This window comes from Grampus griseus (assembly GCF_964374135.1).
Source record: "Grampus griseus genome assembly, chromosome: 5".
NCBI lineage: Eukaryota > Metazoa > Chordata > Mammalia > Artiodactyla > Delphinidae > Grampus > Grampus griseus.
The window spans coordinates 139,320,093-139,337,930 of NC_138998.1; positions in this window are offsets into that span (position 1 = coordinate 139,320,093).

Genomic DNA, 17,838 nt, shown 5'->3' on the forward strand with positions numbered 1-17,838 from the left:
GCGATCCTGCGTGTTCCTGTCAGACCCAGATGACACCCAGGTTCTCTAATAAAGTAGGTGAGGGCTGCATCGGCATTGTAACTCTGGGAGAACATCAGTGGAAGTGGATTCCACGTGAACGTATGAGACAAGGCAGCTGATAGAGAAGCCCTGGCTGACCTGGGGCGAGTTACCATGCCACTCCTCACAGTGACACCACGTGATTTAAAGTCATCCTCTGGACATAGTCATTTCACATTTCTATGAAGCTTTCATTGCTGCTCCTGGATGTGTCCTCTCTGGAGCCCATGTCCTTTTGTGAATTCTGTTTCCTCATCAGTGAAATGGGATAGTAATGTCCCCTAACCTCGCTTCTCACTGCCCTGGACACTAGTCCCTGAAGAACCACTGCTGGAGTCCTCAGAAGGAGCCTGGAACAAACGCTCTGTGTCAGCTTCATCCGAGATGGCAGAAGAGCTGGTATTTAGTAAAGAGCCTGGTCCACAATGTTCAGGGCAGTGACTCGCTCAGGGCGTGATATTCCAGAAGCAGCTCCCGGGTCTGTGGGTATGACCGAGAGGCCACCTCAGAGAGAGAGCACAAAAGGGGCTCCTGGCTCGGGACACAGCTTTTTGACTTGACTACTATCACTCGGCTTGAACCTAACTCTCTAATCACCAGTCAGAGTGATGCAGCTGCCCAGGCTCTCCCTCCATCATCTGACTAGCACCACAGCTTCCACTTCCTCCCCTCAATTCATCCTGGATGTAGATGCCTGATTAATCCTCCAAACATATACATTAAGATCAAGTCATTCCTCCACTGGAAAATCTTCAGCACCTTGACCTGGTAATCACAACCCCAGAATCCAGTGACAATCTAATGTGTCAACTTTACCTTCTGCAACTTGTGCATAGAGCCCTTCCCTGCAGCCAACTAGCTAACTCAGGGCTGCTGAGTGCAGCTGTGCAGGTTCCGCACTGCACAACTAGTGTTGAGGTTTGCATACGGTAGACTGTACAAGGCATGCAGTGGTGAGTATTCACTGGTCACTCCCCTTCCACCACCACCACCCACCACACCACACCAAGCATGATTTATACTTTCTCGTCCCATGCTTTATTTGCTGAATTTAATTTTTGCGGTTCTGTGGATTTTTGTGTATGTGTGTGTGGTACTTGGGCCTCTCACTGTTCTGGTCTCTCCGTTGCGGAGCACAGGCTCTGGACGCGCAGGCTCAGTGGCCATGGCTCACGGGCCCAGCCGCTCCGCGGCATGTGGGATCTTCCCGGACCGGGGCACGAACCCGTGTCCCCTGCATCGGCAGGTGGACTCTCAACCACTGCGCCACCAGGGAAGCCCCCTGTGGATATTTTTAATTTACAGAAAAATATATATAACCTAGCAAATGCTCCCACACTCCATCATCATACTCTATTATCAGGAATTAAACATTAATTATATTTCTTTTGATGTTTAATGAGATGAATAAAATATCACAGACAGAGTCAAAGTCCATCTCTCCCCCAGCCTTGACTCCATTCCCCTTCTTTCCTCCCGCAAAGCAACCACTGTTGGGGATTTGGTGTGCATTTTTCCAATCTGCCTTTTAATACTTCCAAATATATGTATCTATACACAACATTGGATCACTCTGGGTTTGGTTGTATAGAGCAGAAAGCTCTCTGGCCAGTTTAAGCAAGAAATAAATGCATAATGATGTTAGGTTGTTCTCCTTGTATTAGGGAAGGAGGCTTAGAGGGGCGATACCTCAGTCACATCCTGAGCTGCTCTGGTGGGAAAAGCACGGCTCCACCTGGGGAACAGACCCTCACTTGGGCCCTGCCACCTGCTAGACCCTCTGAAAATGCTGCTCTGGAATCTAGACCTTCATGTCGCCACCCCATCAGCAAGGAGGGTGATGCAGGTGACAGTCCTCTGTCACCAGGTTCTGATGCAGCATCTGAGGCAGGTGGATCTGATGGGCTGACGGACAGAAACCAAAGAACTTGTTCCAAGTCTGACGAGACGCTGTGGTTTGAGGGTTTCATTTTATAAATTCTATTCTAAATCAAGAAAAGTAGGTAAGAAGAATGTGTGTAGTCCACAACAGGCAAATGATACTAACCCAATTGCTGATTCCAAGTGGATCTCCTTTCAAATCAGAGAGAATTGTAACTGATGAAATGCACTGGCTGAGTGCCCGAATTTCTAGAGCATGTCTTCCCTGGTGCTTAATAACCTAGGCAGCCAAAGCTACCTTATTCGAGGATTCCAAATCTTAGTTATTTTTACTCCTTCTAGGAGCACATAGGCTTCTGACTCAACAAATGTCTCCATAGGGTGAATATGAAATACTCTATCATATCAGATATAATGGTAATCAGGGGCCTAATGAAACCTGTTCTTTGGAATGTCTTGGATCAATCAGACTCTGAAGATTTGGCCACCCCTCTCTAGCTTGCTAATTGGTAAGTAGGTGTTTTATATATGTTAGAGAGGGACGCAATTATAGGGAGTAGCCCTCTCTTTATATACATTCTGGGAAATGGCAGAAACCCAGAAAAGTCTTTTGGGGGGAGGCGTATAGAGCACATTCTATACGAGATACAATCTGTCAAAAACTACCATTTATGTTTCCAAACGTTCTTCAGATGCTCCAATAATGAAGGAAGTACCCCACTGCATGCTCCACTAACTGGGGTGGAGTCTGCATTCCGCCAAAACAATCACCATCAACCATTCGAGAGGCACAGGACTCCACAGAGCCAGTCTCCTGCCTGCAGTTCCTTCCCCGTAATGTCTAGCTCTTCTGCTCTGCCAAAACCTAGGCTGGGAAAACCTTCAAAGCCAAAAACAAAAAAAAAGGAACAAAATTAGCGAGAAGCACAGCTCTTGAAACTCTCAAATATTTTCTTGATCTACCACGATCATCTTAACTTGATACTATTTTAATATACAGGGGGTTTTTTTAGATGCCAGAGGCCACCAGTATGTAAGTACCTGTGCCACAGGCTTAGGAAAGCCTTGCCTTAAAAATGGAGTCTGGGGCTTCCCTGGTGGCGCAGTGGTTGAGAGTCTGCCTGCCGATGCAGGGGACACAGGTTCGTGCCCCGGTCCGGGAAGATCCCACATGCCGCGGAGCGGCTGGGCCCGTGAGCCATGGCTGCTGAGCCTGTGCGTCCGGAGCCTGTGCTCCGCAATGGGAGAGGCCACAACAGTGAAAGGCCCACGTACCGCAAAAAAAAAAAAAAAAATGGAGTTTGGGAAACTGATGATGGATAGGATTTTAGAACTTTTCAGCATTGAATAAAATGTTCCTTATGAGAATAACAAAAAAAAGAAAAGGCCACGCCGCTTCCCAGCTGAGAAGGAGCTCTGTGTTCAGACCACATTGGAATATGAAGAAAGCCATTTGTAAAAAATAGTGCTGGCCAGAGTCGCCAAGAAAGAAGCAGTAGTTGTTCCAGGAAAACGAGCTACCCTAGAGCACCTCGAGGTCAACCCCACGAAGTATCCCGTCCGATTTGTGGAACAAATACTTGTTATTCCTTCGCTTCTCTTCTTTCAGCTGAAACCAGCAGTCAGCAGCCTCAGGACTCATGTCCTGCCTGCTTTATTTGGACTGTGGTAAAATATATATAACAAATACATACAACATCTTAACCAATTTTCAGTTTACATTTCAGGGGCATTAAGTCCATTCACACTGTTTTGCAATCGTCACCATCATCCGTCTCCAGAACTTTTCATCTTCCCCAGTTGAAACTCTGTCTCCGCTGAACACACACCTCATCCCCCAGCACCTGCAAACAACATCTGAGTTCCTGTGTCTTTGAACTTGACTCCTCTAGGTGCCTCACATAAGGGGATCATACAGTATTCGTCCTTCTCTGACTGGCTTAGGTCACGGAGCACTGCCTTCAAGGTTCATCCATGCTGTAGCAGGTGTCAGATGTTCCTTCCTTTTTAAGGCTGAATACTATTCCATTGTATGTACAGACCACATTTTGTTTATGCATTCATCTGTTGCTATTTATTCTTTGTGTCAGTAAGTAAGTCTAACGGGAACAGAAAATAAAGTGAGATCATTGAATCACACACACATGCAAGGAAAAAAAGAGCTCATTTTGCTTTATTTTGGACCAGGCTTGAGCATACACGAAAGAGTAGATCCCCTACCCTGTCCCACAGATATCTCTTCCATCTGCCTGTGGTTGATGCCAAAGGCATCACTGTAGAAAATTATCTTTTTGTTCCCTGATGCACCTGAGACTAACACATTAAAGTATCTCATCCTCTAATAGGCTGAAGCAGAGCGGCTCATGGGCTCCAGTGTTCCCTGTGACAGCTGTCTGAGCAGTGGTAATTGATTAGATACGAGATGCGGTGGGAAGAGATGGGAGGAAAGATGAGGGAGAGTTCGAATCGTGGAGCTGTTCTTAGGAGAAAAGAACCTTAATGGAGGTTTCTGTCAAAGGAGCAGAAGGGCACAGATTACCTCTGAGGCTGTGGTTCCCGCAGGAAGGCAGAGAACAAACGTGGTAAGAAAGAAGGAAGGATGGGTAAATGTCTGTCCCTTGGGAGCATGGGATGAGTGAGGGGGGCACCCTAAGGGCACGTCTCGTCTCTTCCCATAGATCCTCGTGTGAGCAGGACCCGCAGTTGAGCCACAAATAAATTTCCACCCGGAAAACCCAAGAATCCCTAAGGAAATACAGCAACATGGTTTAAGCTTTTTAAATGCATATCCAAATAACATATAAATATATGTCAAGTAATGGACTCAGTTGTCAGCTCATACATATAATTCGTATCTCTAAAATGGGGAGGGTCAGTTGATTATGACTGTTTGGGATTTTAGGGGTGCATGTTAGCATTTCAGGCCAGGCTTTTGCTCCTGGGACACTTTCCTTCGTGTCTTCACCTGGCCGGCCCCTTCCTGATGTTTAGATCTCAGGGGCCGTGCCACTCCTGAGAGAGTGCTTCCTTGACCAGCCCACCATCCTCTTGTAACCAACACAGCACTGGTGATTACCGATTTCCTTGTATATTAGTTTATTCAATTCCCTTTCTAGGATGTGAGCCCCACGAGCACAAGACCCTTGCCCACCTGTATTGCAGTCTCCCCTCAGCACATCCCCCTGAACAGTGCCTGGCACACGGTAGGTGCTCGATAAATATTGGACGTAGTCTAGCAATTTTCCAGAGGGGCCAAGTGTCAGATGCAGAGGGTGATTCCCCCACGATTTAGCTGGCAATGTTTTCTATACCTAGTAGAGTGTGGAGTGGACACGTGTGTCCACATCACACTCCTGCCTCTCAGCAATGAACACACCCCCCTGTCGTGCTCTGTGACCAACCACGGAATTGCTTTCAGCATCTCCTTTCGAGCAGCCACTACGTTGAGCTTTCTCGGTAGAGGGCGCTGGAGGGACACATAGAAGGAAGAGGCTCCCTGCTGTGTCCAGAGTAGAAGGGGTCGAGGTGTGGGTGTGAGGACTTCCAGGGCTGGGTGGTGGTAGCCCCAGGCATGGGTCCCGAACTCATCCCTCTGAGGTCTTGCAGCCTCGGCCTGGTGACAGCTTTTCTGCAGCCTTCTCCTGCTCTGAAGGGCTCTCAACCCATCACACCCACATCACCTGAGTTCCTGGGGGGTGTCCTACCACTTGTCCCGCAGCTCCAGACCAGCACTGGCCCAGCCAAACAAGCAAACTTCCGGCTGTCCAGTGGCTGAACCACACCTTCTCCAATGAGGTCTGAGCTCCTTCTGAGTCTGTCCTTTCTTGGTATTTCCTTAGGTCTTATAGTTACTCTTTTATCATCACTAGTATTACCTAGCAGGGCTTGCTGCCCGAAGTGCCTAAAAGACAGTATTATGGCCCTGGCTTTTGAGAAAGGAAACAGCCTTATTGAGAGGTCAACCGGCAAGGAGACAGTCGGCGGGGCTCACATCTGTCTCACCGACCCAGGGAGCTAGGGTGAAATTTTGGGTGAAATTTGAGGAGTTAGGGGAATTTCAAACTTGGAAGCTGGCTGGCTAGTCTCCAATCAGTCCATGTAAGCTACTCAAGCTGCTGGAAGCCAGATTTTCCTTATTGAAGGACTTCTCGCTTTGTAAGTTTCCAGTGGCAACATTTCTATTCTTTGAGTTCTATAGACTGAAGATTCTTGGTTCCAGGGTCATCCTGGAGACATGGTTTCCCATCTTGCACATGCACAGTGCTGCCTCTGTAAAACAACCCGTGGTATGATTAATCAATCAACTCATATAAGGAGGCAAAACCAGTTTAAGCTGGTCAGTGTTTTACATGCTATTTCACTAGAGGTTCTTTATTTTAAACTTCCCCTGTCTCACCCACCATGTGGCTTCTGTCACCTTGTTGGACTCAGACCTCTAACCGCAACGGTCCTGCCCCAAAGCCCTGCTTGGGGAATGTCATTAAGTTGTTTTCTGCCGAGAGGGGGGCCACTTATTTGACCCCAGGACTGAGGTACGGACCCCAGGGTGGCCCACACATCAGCTAATAAGAGACAATGAGGGGCCTGAGTAACAAATGTTAATCAACTAAACTAATCAGTGCCTCTTTCTCTAGCATTTGGTGGGGAATACAAGTCAGCCTACCGTTAAAGAAAGATTAGTAGTAATGGTAGCTTACCCTTATGGAGGATGACTACTACCAGACATGTCTCTAACCACCTCACTCGTATTAACTAATTTAATCCTCACAACAATCCAGTGGTGTGGGTTCCTATTATCAGCTCCACAGATAATGAAACAGAGACCCAGAGAGGCAATGCAACTAGATCAAGCTCAACAGATTGTACGTGGCAGAGTCAGGATGTGAACCCAAACTGTCTGGCTCCAGAGGCCCCATTCTTCTTCATTTACATAAAATTAAAATAGGTACCCAGAAAACAAGAGTGCACCTTTTAAAAAGATGACCTTCAAATTAAAAGAAACCCATGAAGCACATTACTAAAATGTGATTACCTATGGAGGATCAGTGAATGGAAGTGGGGGGCATGAGGACAAAAACAAATGAACACAAGAATGAATAAACAACAAAGTAAGCGTGCGGGCTTGCAAACATGTACATAGTTACCATGCACGCAGTGGTGAGGGTGACTTACCCAACCCTGTATGTGTCGGTGCACTACAAGTGCATGAGGTTCAAGATGGTGGTGACAGTGATGGTGTTCAGGTGATGGGGTTGCTGTAGAAAGACCAAAGGCAACCACAACCCAGAGCAGTTGTGGCAGGAAGTATTCTGACCTTGACGAAGTATGGATATTATAAAACGGAACCACTGGAATGTAGGCTTCATGAAGTAGGGAATTGTGTTCTGTGTCTAGAACACAGCCTGGCACACAATAGACCCTTAATATTTACTGCATGAATAAACTAATGAACCAGGGGCATTTGTCTCCCTGGGAGTTTATACTGGACGGGGAGGTAGAGGGCCTGCAGTGAGGGGCATCCTCCAAGATCAAGCGTGGAGGTAGCCGTTCAAATGGATAAAGGAAAAATACATTTGAGTCATCCATCTGAGGCAAGTCTCTTACTTTTTTCAAATTTTGAATACAAATCATTCAAAGAACACACGTATTAACCAATCATTTTTCACATTAAATGTGGGGGTGAGCCCATCAGGTGTCCAAATAAGCTGTTTAGTATTTCCGCCCTTTGGAGGAAAGGGAGGGTATCCGATACTTAATACCAAATCAAAATAAGAAATTGATTTTAAATGTTAACAAGAAATTAGCATAAATAAAGCAAAGATGATTATCTTAGCAATGGTTCTGTTTGCTTTTCACTCCAACCAGAAACAGGGCCTAGAAGCTGAGCAGCAACCGGTCGCTAAAGCAAGCACTAAATGAATGTGTGTCCCCATAAGATGCCCTGGATAAAATCGTCAGCGAGACATTTGGAAGTCAAGCATGCAGGAGTATTAAAATTGCCATCCGCAGTCCAAGCACGTGACCTGTTTTCTAAAGCTTAGAGCCCCCTCTAGGACTCATTGTGTCTGTGTGCCTTTTTTTTTTTAATTTATTTATTTTATTTATTTATTTTTGGCTGTATTGGGTCTTCGTTGCTGCGCTCAGGCTTTCTCTAGTTGCGGCGAGGGGGGGCCGCTCTTCGTTGCGGTGCACGGGCTTCTCATTGCGGTAGCTTCTCTTGTTGCGGAGCATGGGCTCTAGGCACACGGGCTTCAGTAGTTGTGGTGCACGGGCTCAGTAGTTGTGGCTCGCGGGCTCTAGAGCTCAGGCTCAGTAGTTGTGGTGCACAGCCTTAGTTGCTCCGCGGCATGTGGGATCTTCCCAGACCAGAGATCGAACCCGTGTCACTTGCATTGGCAGGCAGATTCTCAACCACTGCGCCACCAGGGAAGCCCTGTCTGTGTGACTTAATCAAAAAATGCTCCATACCCTTCTTTCTTTCAGGTATGTCAGAAAAGATCCACTTCCAACATACCAGAAGGTCTTTCCTAGTTTTTCCAAGTGGCAGTTTGGATCTTATGTACGGTATTCCATAATCGCTGAACATCTGGGCTGATGTCAGGTTTGGGGAATGAGGAGAAGCACAAGTGCCTTAGTCAAGGTGCTGGTCTTGAGTGTCATGAGGCTGATATTCACCTCTTCACTTTAAAACTCATGCAATGCACACAGATGTGATTATATGATTACAATCCAATGGCAACCAGAGTATGAGTCTTGAATTACTTACCCTGGAACAGACAGAGCTATTTATAATCACACTGAGTCTGGGGACAGAGGAAGTGTGGACAAAGGCAGACTAATTTCTAGCTCAGGGACTGAGACTTAAATGAAGTGTCCTGAGGGGCCAGCTGTCAATTCCCGGCAGAAGAGCTCACGCCACCCACAGGCCACAGGTGAGAGCTCTTAGAGTCGTGGCCTCCCAGAAAGGGACAGACTTTCATAGGGAACTGTTGTCCAGGCTCTTAGCAATAAACCACCAGCTATTCTTGTTAGAGAGAGGTGAGGCCGAAAATAGCCCTAAGGCCTCTTTTCTTTCATTCCCTTGCTGGGTTGAGTATTTTAGCTCTCTGCAGAAGAGTGCATACCAAGAGAGGAATTTCAGAAGGGGCAGAGGCTCAGTGATATGAATAAATTAGTTCTTCTCATTTTAGCAGACCTGGGTTTTCTTTCCAAGGAGGGAAAATTGAGAAGTCAAAGAGGCAAGTGGTTTATTCCTCAATGTAAGGATTCAGGGATGCATGCAAGGACACACCTGTTCATTCAGTAGCCAATCAGGCAAAGCTGGGCGATGCTGGAGGATTGTCCCCAAGATGCTCAGGTAGGTTTGGTCCTTTACTAAGGCCTAAGGCAAAACTGCATGGTGGTTCAGGCCCTGAGTTTTAGGGTCAGAAAGGCCTAGGTTTGAATTCCATCTCAGTATGAGCTTATTCAAGTCACTTAAATATATCTATAAATTACAATGTATCCAGACCACAGTTTCCATTCCTGCTAATGTAGTCAATTACTCTAGGATTTTTGCATAAAAGTCCCCAACCTTCTGGCTAAGGAACTCAGCTAAGATTAGGATGATGGATGCTATAGAAGAATCACTTCAGCAGGCACCAGGGAAGGCCTGACTCTCACATCCATCTCACATCATAAATATCTCCTCCTCTTCCTCATGTGTTGGAGAAGATGAGACAGCTCCTCCCAGACCTTGTTCCCCAATCAACATTGACATTCTGGGTCCTTTACCTGCCTCTTTTCAGCTCTTTATTTTGTGAAGGGTTCTCACTTTGTTCCACATCTAACTAGTCAAAAATTTTCAGGAATTGAGGGAATTGCTAGCTATGATCACCAAGGCATTATTATTGAGTAAGCTCAATTTCCTCAGGACTTTTTCCACTTAGTCCATAGAACAAATAAAAAACTAAGGTGCTGTGTTAGCTTCTTACTGCTGCTGCAGCAAATTACCACCAACTTAGTGGTTTAAAACAAAAATTTATTCTCTTAGAGTTCTGGAGGTCAGAAACCTAAAATCAAGGTTTTATTCCTTCTGGAAGCTTCAGGAGAGAATCTGTTCCCTTGCCCTTCTGGGATCTAGTGGACACCAGCATTCCTTGGTCCATGGCCCCTTCCTCCACCTTCAAAGTGCATCATTCTAACCTCTGGTTCCATCTTCACATCTCCTTTCCCTGCTGTCAATTACTGCTTCTCTCTTATAAGGACCTTGTGATTACACTGACACACCCAAATAATCCAGAGTAACCACCTCCTCTCAAGATCTTTAATCCCATGCAATGTCCCTTTTGCCACATAAGGTAACATATTCACAGGTTCCAGGGAACTAGGATGTGTCGTCTTTGGGTGGGGCCATGACCACGCTGCACAGGCATTGACCATGAGCTTGTACAATGGGTAAGAGTTAGGGATGCACAGATTTAAAATCCCTGCCTCTGCATCTACAGTTCTTCTCCTAACACCCAGAGGAGTCAAAGGGAAAAACTGGAACCAGATTAGTCCTTCCACCATCAACAGCTCTGTAACTGGACAAAGTATATGAAAAAACTGTTTGCAGATGTTGGACATCAGACATGGCAGGACTGAGATCCCAGAGATGGAAAATGAGATGAGCTGTACTATGCCCCTGGTTTTCTGCCTGAAGGCACTTTCCAGACCATGGCATAGGGAAGGTAAGCCCAAGTAGAGCACAGTAATCTTGCTGAGCAGAGAAGACAAAGATCAGAGTTTGGCTGCTAAGACAATTAGAGTATGTAGCACACAGTATGAGATGGAGGGGACTTCACAGAGAAGGAGCTCCAGAAATTGGTGTAGGGGTCCCCTTGAGGCTTTGGCTGAATAATAAGCTGTGGATATGTAGGTGAAACTCCACAAGGAAGGCAAAGAAGGACGACCAGGGAGCTGTGAGCCAAATAGAGATCCCAGAACTTGCAAAGAGCTGGGAAACATAAGAGCCCCAACTTGCGAGAATGAATAGATCTCCGTGGAAACTCAGCTGACCCTCAGAAACTGTGGTTGTCTAGGCCTGGAATAAAAGATACTCTACACCCACTCAAGCAAAGCTTAAAAGCAGACCTTAAAAGAACCGTACAGAACTACAAGTCAATTAGCTACTTGCCACAACAAAACCCAACACTCTTTATGAAGGACAACAGAATCCAGACACTTAACAAGCCAGCATCCGCAATGTCCGGCATAAAACTTAAACATTGACAGCCATGCAAATAAGCAGGATAATGTGACCTGTCACCTGAAGAAAAAGCAGTCATTAAGAAGAGACCCAGACATGACAAGGATTATTGAATTAGCAAACAAGGACTTCAAAGCAATTATAAATGTGGTCACAGACTGAAGGAACAACATGGGTATGATGATGGAACATTGAAGAATCTCAATAAAGACATGAAAGCTATTGAAAAAAGAACAGACTACAAACTCTGGAGCAGAAAAATACAATGTCTAAAATAAAGTATTTGTCATCTGTATATTCTACACTTTTGACACTGTAGAAGAAAAGATCATTGAACATGAAGGCTGAGAAACAGAAATAATGCAAACTTAAAGACAAGAAGAAAAAAGGCTGGAGAAAAATCAAGAAAAATTCAGTAACTTGTGGGACAAAATTAAGTGGTCTAATAAGGAATTAGAATTTCCGAAGAAGCGGAAAGCGGTATTAGATCACAAAAAATATAACTGAAGGAGTAATGGCCAAAATATTTCCAGATTTGATGAGAAACAGAAACACACAAACCCTCGGGGAGAATAAACACACACAAAAATAATACCAAGGCCCATCGTAATCAAATTTCTGAGAACCAATTATAGATAATCTTAAAAGCAGCCAGAGGAAAAAAGTCACATTATATACAGGAGAACAATAATAAGAACACCTCATTTTTCTCATCAGAAAAACAAAAAAGGTCATCTATTAATGACACAACATCTTTAGAGAACAGAAAAAAGAACTATCAATCTAGAATTTTATACCCAGAAAAAAATATCATTCAAAAATAAAGGTGAAATAAGAGCACTTTCAGACAAACAAAAGGTGGGAGAATTTGTTTACCAGCACACCTGAACAACCAAAGATGTTAAAGGAAGTTTTCCACAGAGAATGAAATGATGCCCGGTATAAAGTCAGATATGCATGAATGAATGAAGAATTCCAGAAATGGAAAATGGTAGGTATAAAAAGGTTTTCTATATATAATATCTTTAAAAGTTAGTAAACTGTTAAAAGCAAAAATAATAACTATGGGGTTTATAACATTTGAAGAAGTACAATGTAGAGCATAAATACCAGAAGTGGCAGTGGGGGAGGAATTATACCGTTGGAAGGTGCTTAGCATAAACTCTGAGCAATAACTGAAAAGTAGAACACTCTGGTGGGAAAGGCAGAGAGAAAGCCAAGAATTACAGCAAACTCATTGTCAAGGTAGCAACAAAGACAGTCACAGAGTGAGAGGACACACAGTGGGAGGCTTCTGCGGACCTTTGTGTTAATGCAGCATTTTCAGAGTGGGTGCCACAAGCTAATCTTGAAGGAGAAGTTGTCCGGCCCCAGGGAACAGAGCTAGAGGGGAACACCATGGGACACAGCTCCAGGAAGAAGGAACAGCATGTGCAAAGGGACCCAGCTGTGAGACAGCGAGGCTCCTACAGGAAGGAAACTGACGTGTGTCACCCACGTTCTTCTCACTGTTTGGTTAATACGTTTTCACTTCATGGAGCTCAACCTCTTACCTCCCAGGCCCCCAGAATTCCTGATTCCTGGCTACAAAGGGAAACTAACCAAGTTCTCACATTAAAGGGAGCTTTCCAGAGAAATGCACCTGTGATACTGTGACCTATAATAAATACAGTCATCCCTCAGTATCCACGGCAGTGGGGGGATTGGTTCCAGGACCCCACATACTTAAATCCACAGGTGCTTAAATCCCTTTTAGCAAATGGCATAGAACACTCAGCCTTCTGTATCCACAGGTCCTGCATCTGTGGATAGGAATGGCTAGGGGACCAACAGTATATATTTTGGTTTTGATTCAATGTTCCTAGCTCTCAGCTCCCGAAACTCTTAGAATTTCCTGAGCATAAGAGCAATGGGAGAATCTCTCGTTAAAATCTTTGGTCTTTCTCCTCAAGGCCTGAAATCACTTCAGAGCCTCAAAGGTGAAAAGAGTGTCTTGTTATTCATAACAGGCCCCTTTCCATCACGACTGAGTTTGCTTGCGTTAATGCTGTGACTTTTGGAAAGCACCTAGGGATGGGGGTTCGTTGCCAGCAGAACCAACCATGAATAGAGGGTTGGAACTTTCACGCCCACCACTGATTACCTGGGAGGGGAGAGGGGCTGGAGGTTGAATCAATCACCAACAGCCGATGATTTAATCAGTCGTGCCTATGTAATGAAAGCTCTATAAAATCCAGAAGGAATAGGTTTTAGGGAGCTTCCAGGTTGGTGCACCGGGAGACTTTCACATCCTATGGTTCCAGGTGCCAAGCTGCACAGGGACAGAAGCTCCTTTGTTCAGGAACTTCCCTATGTTACCTCTGCACGTGGCTCTTAATTCATGTCCTTTGGCATCCGTTGTAATAAACTGGTAATCTAGTGAGTAAATGGGTTTTCCTGAGCTCTGTGAGCTGCTCTATGAAATCTATGAAACCCAAGATGGGGGTCGTGGGAACTTCTGATTTATAGCCAGTTGGTCACAGGTACAGGTGACAAGTTTTGTGATTGGCATGTGAAGTGGGGGCGGTGGCAGTCTTGTAGGACTGAGCCCTTAATCTGCAGGCTCTGATGCCACCTCCAGGTAGATAGTATCAGAATTGAGTTAAATCGTAGGCCGCGCAGCTGGTATCAGAGAATTGCTTGGTGTGGGGAATAAACACGCCGGAACTGAGTGCAAAATCACAGCACCTGAGCAACACACACAACTACCCCACCACTTCCTCTTACATAATGAAATGATAACGTACTGAGTACTTTAAATGTGCTTGGTACGATGCTATGTATTTCCAACACAGTGTGTCTCTGCTTTAATCCCTACAACAGCCCACAACTGCCCTGTGAGACAGGAACTATTATTGTCTTGGGGATTTTTTTATTTTTTATTTATTTATTTATTTATTTTGCGGTACGCAGGCTTCTCACTGCTGTGGCCTCTCCCGTTGCAGAGCGCAGGCTCAGCGGCCATGGCTCACGGGCCCAGCCGCTCCACGGCATGTGGGATCTTCCCGGACCGGGGCACGAACCCGTGTCCCCTGCATCGGCAGGCGGACTCTCAACCACTGCGCCACCAGGGAAGCCCTGTCTTGTTTTTTATAATAAATAAAGAGACTGTGGTCCAAGGAGGTTAAGTAACCTGCCCCAGTCACACTGGTGGTGGGTGACGGAGCTGAGATTAAGACTAGGGAGCCTGGCTCCAGGGTCTGCATCCTCAGCCATTAGGTTATGGTGGTCTCCTTTTTAACCATAAGTACAGAGTGTTGTATAGGAAAACAGCAGAGGGACATTCACCTGTGGATAAAGGAGATCTTTTCAGAGAAAGTGATGCACTCCGAGTCTGGAAGGATGAGCAGGAATCATCCCAGGGAAAGAAGAAGGGGCATGGGGGGCACATTCCAGGCAGAGAGGAGCAGGTGCACAGACGCAGTGGTAGGAACAAGCTGGCTCCTATGGGATATGTGGTGGAGTTGGTATTCAAACCCAGAAGAGAGAGGATTGGGATGTGATGGATAATGAAAAAAGAAAACTGGTCATATATGGAAACAAATCTAGAATTTCTTGGCCTCATTTGCTCAGAAGTGAATTTTGAACGAACCTATTCTCCAATCAGCTAGGCAAAGGAAGGTCTGGGAAGGGCAAGGTCCTCTTCCTTCAAGCTGCTAATTATACTATGAGTTCTGGTAAGACTCAAGGGGTCAGTAAAGACTTTTGAGAGATCTTTATGGTCCGGAGACAGAGCTGGACCTAGATATGGCCCCTGTCCTCAGGGAGCCCATAGGCTGGGAGGGACACAGACCAGAAAACAGGCAATTCTAAAGAAGTCTGGGATGTCCTGGGATAGGGACTGTTCCCTGTTCCCAGGCTTGATTCTCTTAAAGACAAACGTTGAGACAAGGGTTTATTTGGGGGATCCCGAGACGCACTGGTGGGAGTGGGGAGTGAGACGGAGAAGGGAGGGAGTCCGTGCACATTGCACCGTCACCACTGTGGGCACCTGGGCCCACCCCCACCGGGCATGTCTGGGAGACCACGTGGTATGTGCCGCAGGTTGTCCTTCCTGACCCTCACCATCTCCCATCCACCACTGATGAAGGGCCGCTGTGGACACGCCCATCCCCTAGCACACTCAGTTAGTCCTGTGCCCTGGCCCCTCGAAGGCCCTGGGACAGAGAAGCAGGTACAAGAGTAATTGCTGCCCTTAGGCAAAGTGCGGGGGGGAGGCTTAGGAAGGCTTCTTGCGTAAGCATAAGTGGGCCAGGTAAGGAAGAAGAGGGGATAGAGCATCCCAGGTAAAGAAACAGCATCAATCATATGTACTAGAATTACTCATGTGTGTAATTTTTCCCCCACTGGGTATAAATTCCTATGTGGCAATAATTCAATCTTATCCATCTTTTTACTGAACTGATCTTCCTAAAGCATTGACTCCTTTCATGCTGGCCCAGAAAAATCTAAGGGCAAGAACTACGGGACAATGTGTAACCGGAGCGACTGGTCTACCCCTTTCTAGCTTCAGAGAGGGCCACCGAGAATGACCAACCTGAAACCCCTGTCACCACAAAGAAAAGGCAAAAATGTTTCCAGCTGCATAAGTTTGTGAGAGAGAAGCCACACAGTTTGTTTCCTTAAGAACTTTAGTATTTTTGTACAAAAGAAAACGCTTTATTTAATTTTTAAGAATTGTAATGTATAGAATGTACATGGCATAAAAAGATGATGTTATACATGTTAATTTAGCCTATTTAAAAAAAAATACCAACCATATGCTGTGGACACCATGTATAGCCACAAACATATTTCTAGAATGTTCTAGAATATCGTATATTTACATTAAGACCTTTGAATGAGATTAATATAAGTGAATGTTTGCTTTCTATTTCCTTCAGTTCTTTGAATGTCTCCTGCATTTTCTTTGAACTAGGAAGCTGTTCTCAAACACCTGCCCACGCTATGGCAAAGGCAAGAATACAAGACATTATGGCTCTGCGGGTCTAGGCCGGTCGTTTATTCTCGGGGCCTTGGGAGTCTGTGAACAGATCTCATTGTTTAGAGGCAGGGTCTTGCTAGACCTACATTATACTGACATCTGCTGGTCACTTAGAGGTCATCATTGGGAATAGTATTCAAAATGGAGAAAGTCGCTCTGAGTTGTTTTCCGTGAGTATCTGCTGAATTTAATTCCTATTCTGTTTTCAAGACTTCAGTCAAGATATGTACCAGGTTCCCAGGGCAGCTATGTCCATAACTGACTAGCCATCTTTTGGCCATCGTTTTACTCAATCTGTATTTCACCCGTTACTGCTACTTGCCATTGGTTGGACTAACTATGCTCACTCAGCATTATCCTGAGAGCATTTCTGGTGGGAAAAGCAGACAAGTGGAGAACTTTCACAAACTTATCCATTTACCTTATTTTCACAAACGATCCTCAGAGCCTGAGCTCTTAGGTCTTCAGCAGAGCGAAAATAAAGGGAGTGGGAGGATGGAGGGCCGTGGAGAAATGGTTTTGAGAACATCTTGTGGAATGCCAGCTTTTTAACTCTCCATCACGCTCTGTCCCAAAGGCATAAGTAACGTTGTAATAACCAGCTCCATCAGAGAAACTTCACTGGCAGGAAACTCAATTGTTATTTGTCACTTTGGAAAATAGCTTAGAATGGTAAGGTGAACTTCCAGAACCCAAGTTCCTACGAAGAGGAACTACTGCCCCCTGCTGGTGTCACCCAGCCTCCTGCCCCTTCTAAGAGAGTGTGGTCACAGAAAGAAATAGATTTCAGAATCCATGACCCTGGCTTCACATCCCCTCTCTGCCCCTTACCCATCTGAACATGGGCAAGTAATGCAACCTTTCTAAGTCTCACTGTCCTCAGCCATCACATTGGAGTCAACAACAGATAATGTAAAAGGAAAGGGAACACCTCCTGGCGCACAGTAGTGACTAACTTTCCCACCCCAGCCTCCCAGCAGGTGCCCAGCCTCTGTCCTCTCCTTCCGGCCTCCACATCCGCTCCCCTCACAGCCAACGTCTTAAAAGCAGACTCCAGCCTCCCCTCTGCCCTCCTGTCAGGTGTTCCCCCCTGCTGCATGGACACCACTCCTGGCAAGCGCACCAGTGACACGTTGATGATTTTTCTGTCTTTAGTTAACCTCTTAGGATTCCAGGACACCCACTGACCTGGTTTTCCTTCTACTCCACTCCTTCTCGGATTGCCTTTGAATGGGGAAACTCAGAATTCAGCCCTGGCCCGCTCATTATTCCTCTCTGGTCTACGCCCTCGTTGACCACCCCTGGCTCTAAATATCATGGATACCCAGATGACTCCTACATTTATAGCTCAGCCTAACCTCTCCCTGAGCTCCAGGCTCAGACGTCCCACTGTTTACAGGATCTGTCTTTTGGACGCAGTGCTGGACATCTTTTACGCACCACCTCACATCAGCTCAGCGCACGTTTTACTCCCGGCCGTTGCTTTGTCGACCAGCTGCACAAGGGAGGAGATGGAAAGCACCTGCCCCGAGGCCCCGCCCACCTCCTCCTCTCCCTCCCAGGACTTTTCTTTTTTTTTACATCTTTATTGGAGTATAATTGCTTTACAACGGTTTGTTAGTTTCTGCTTTATAACAAAGTGAAT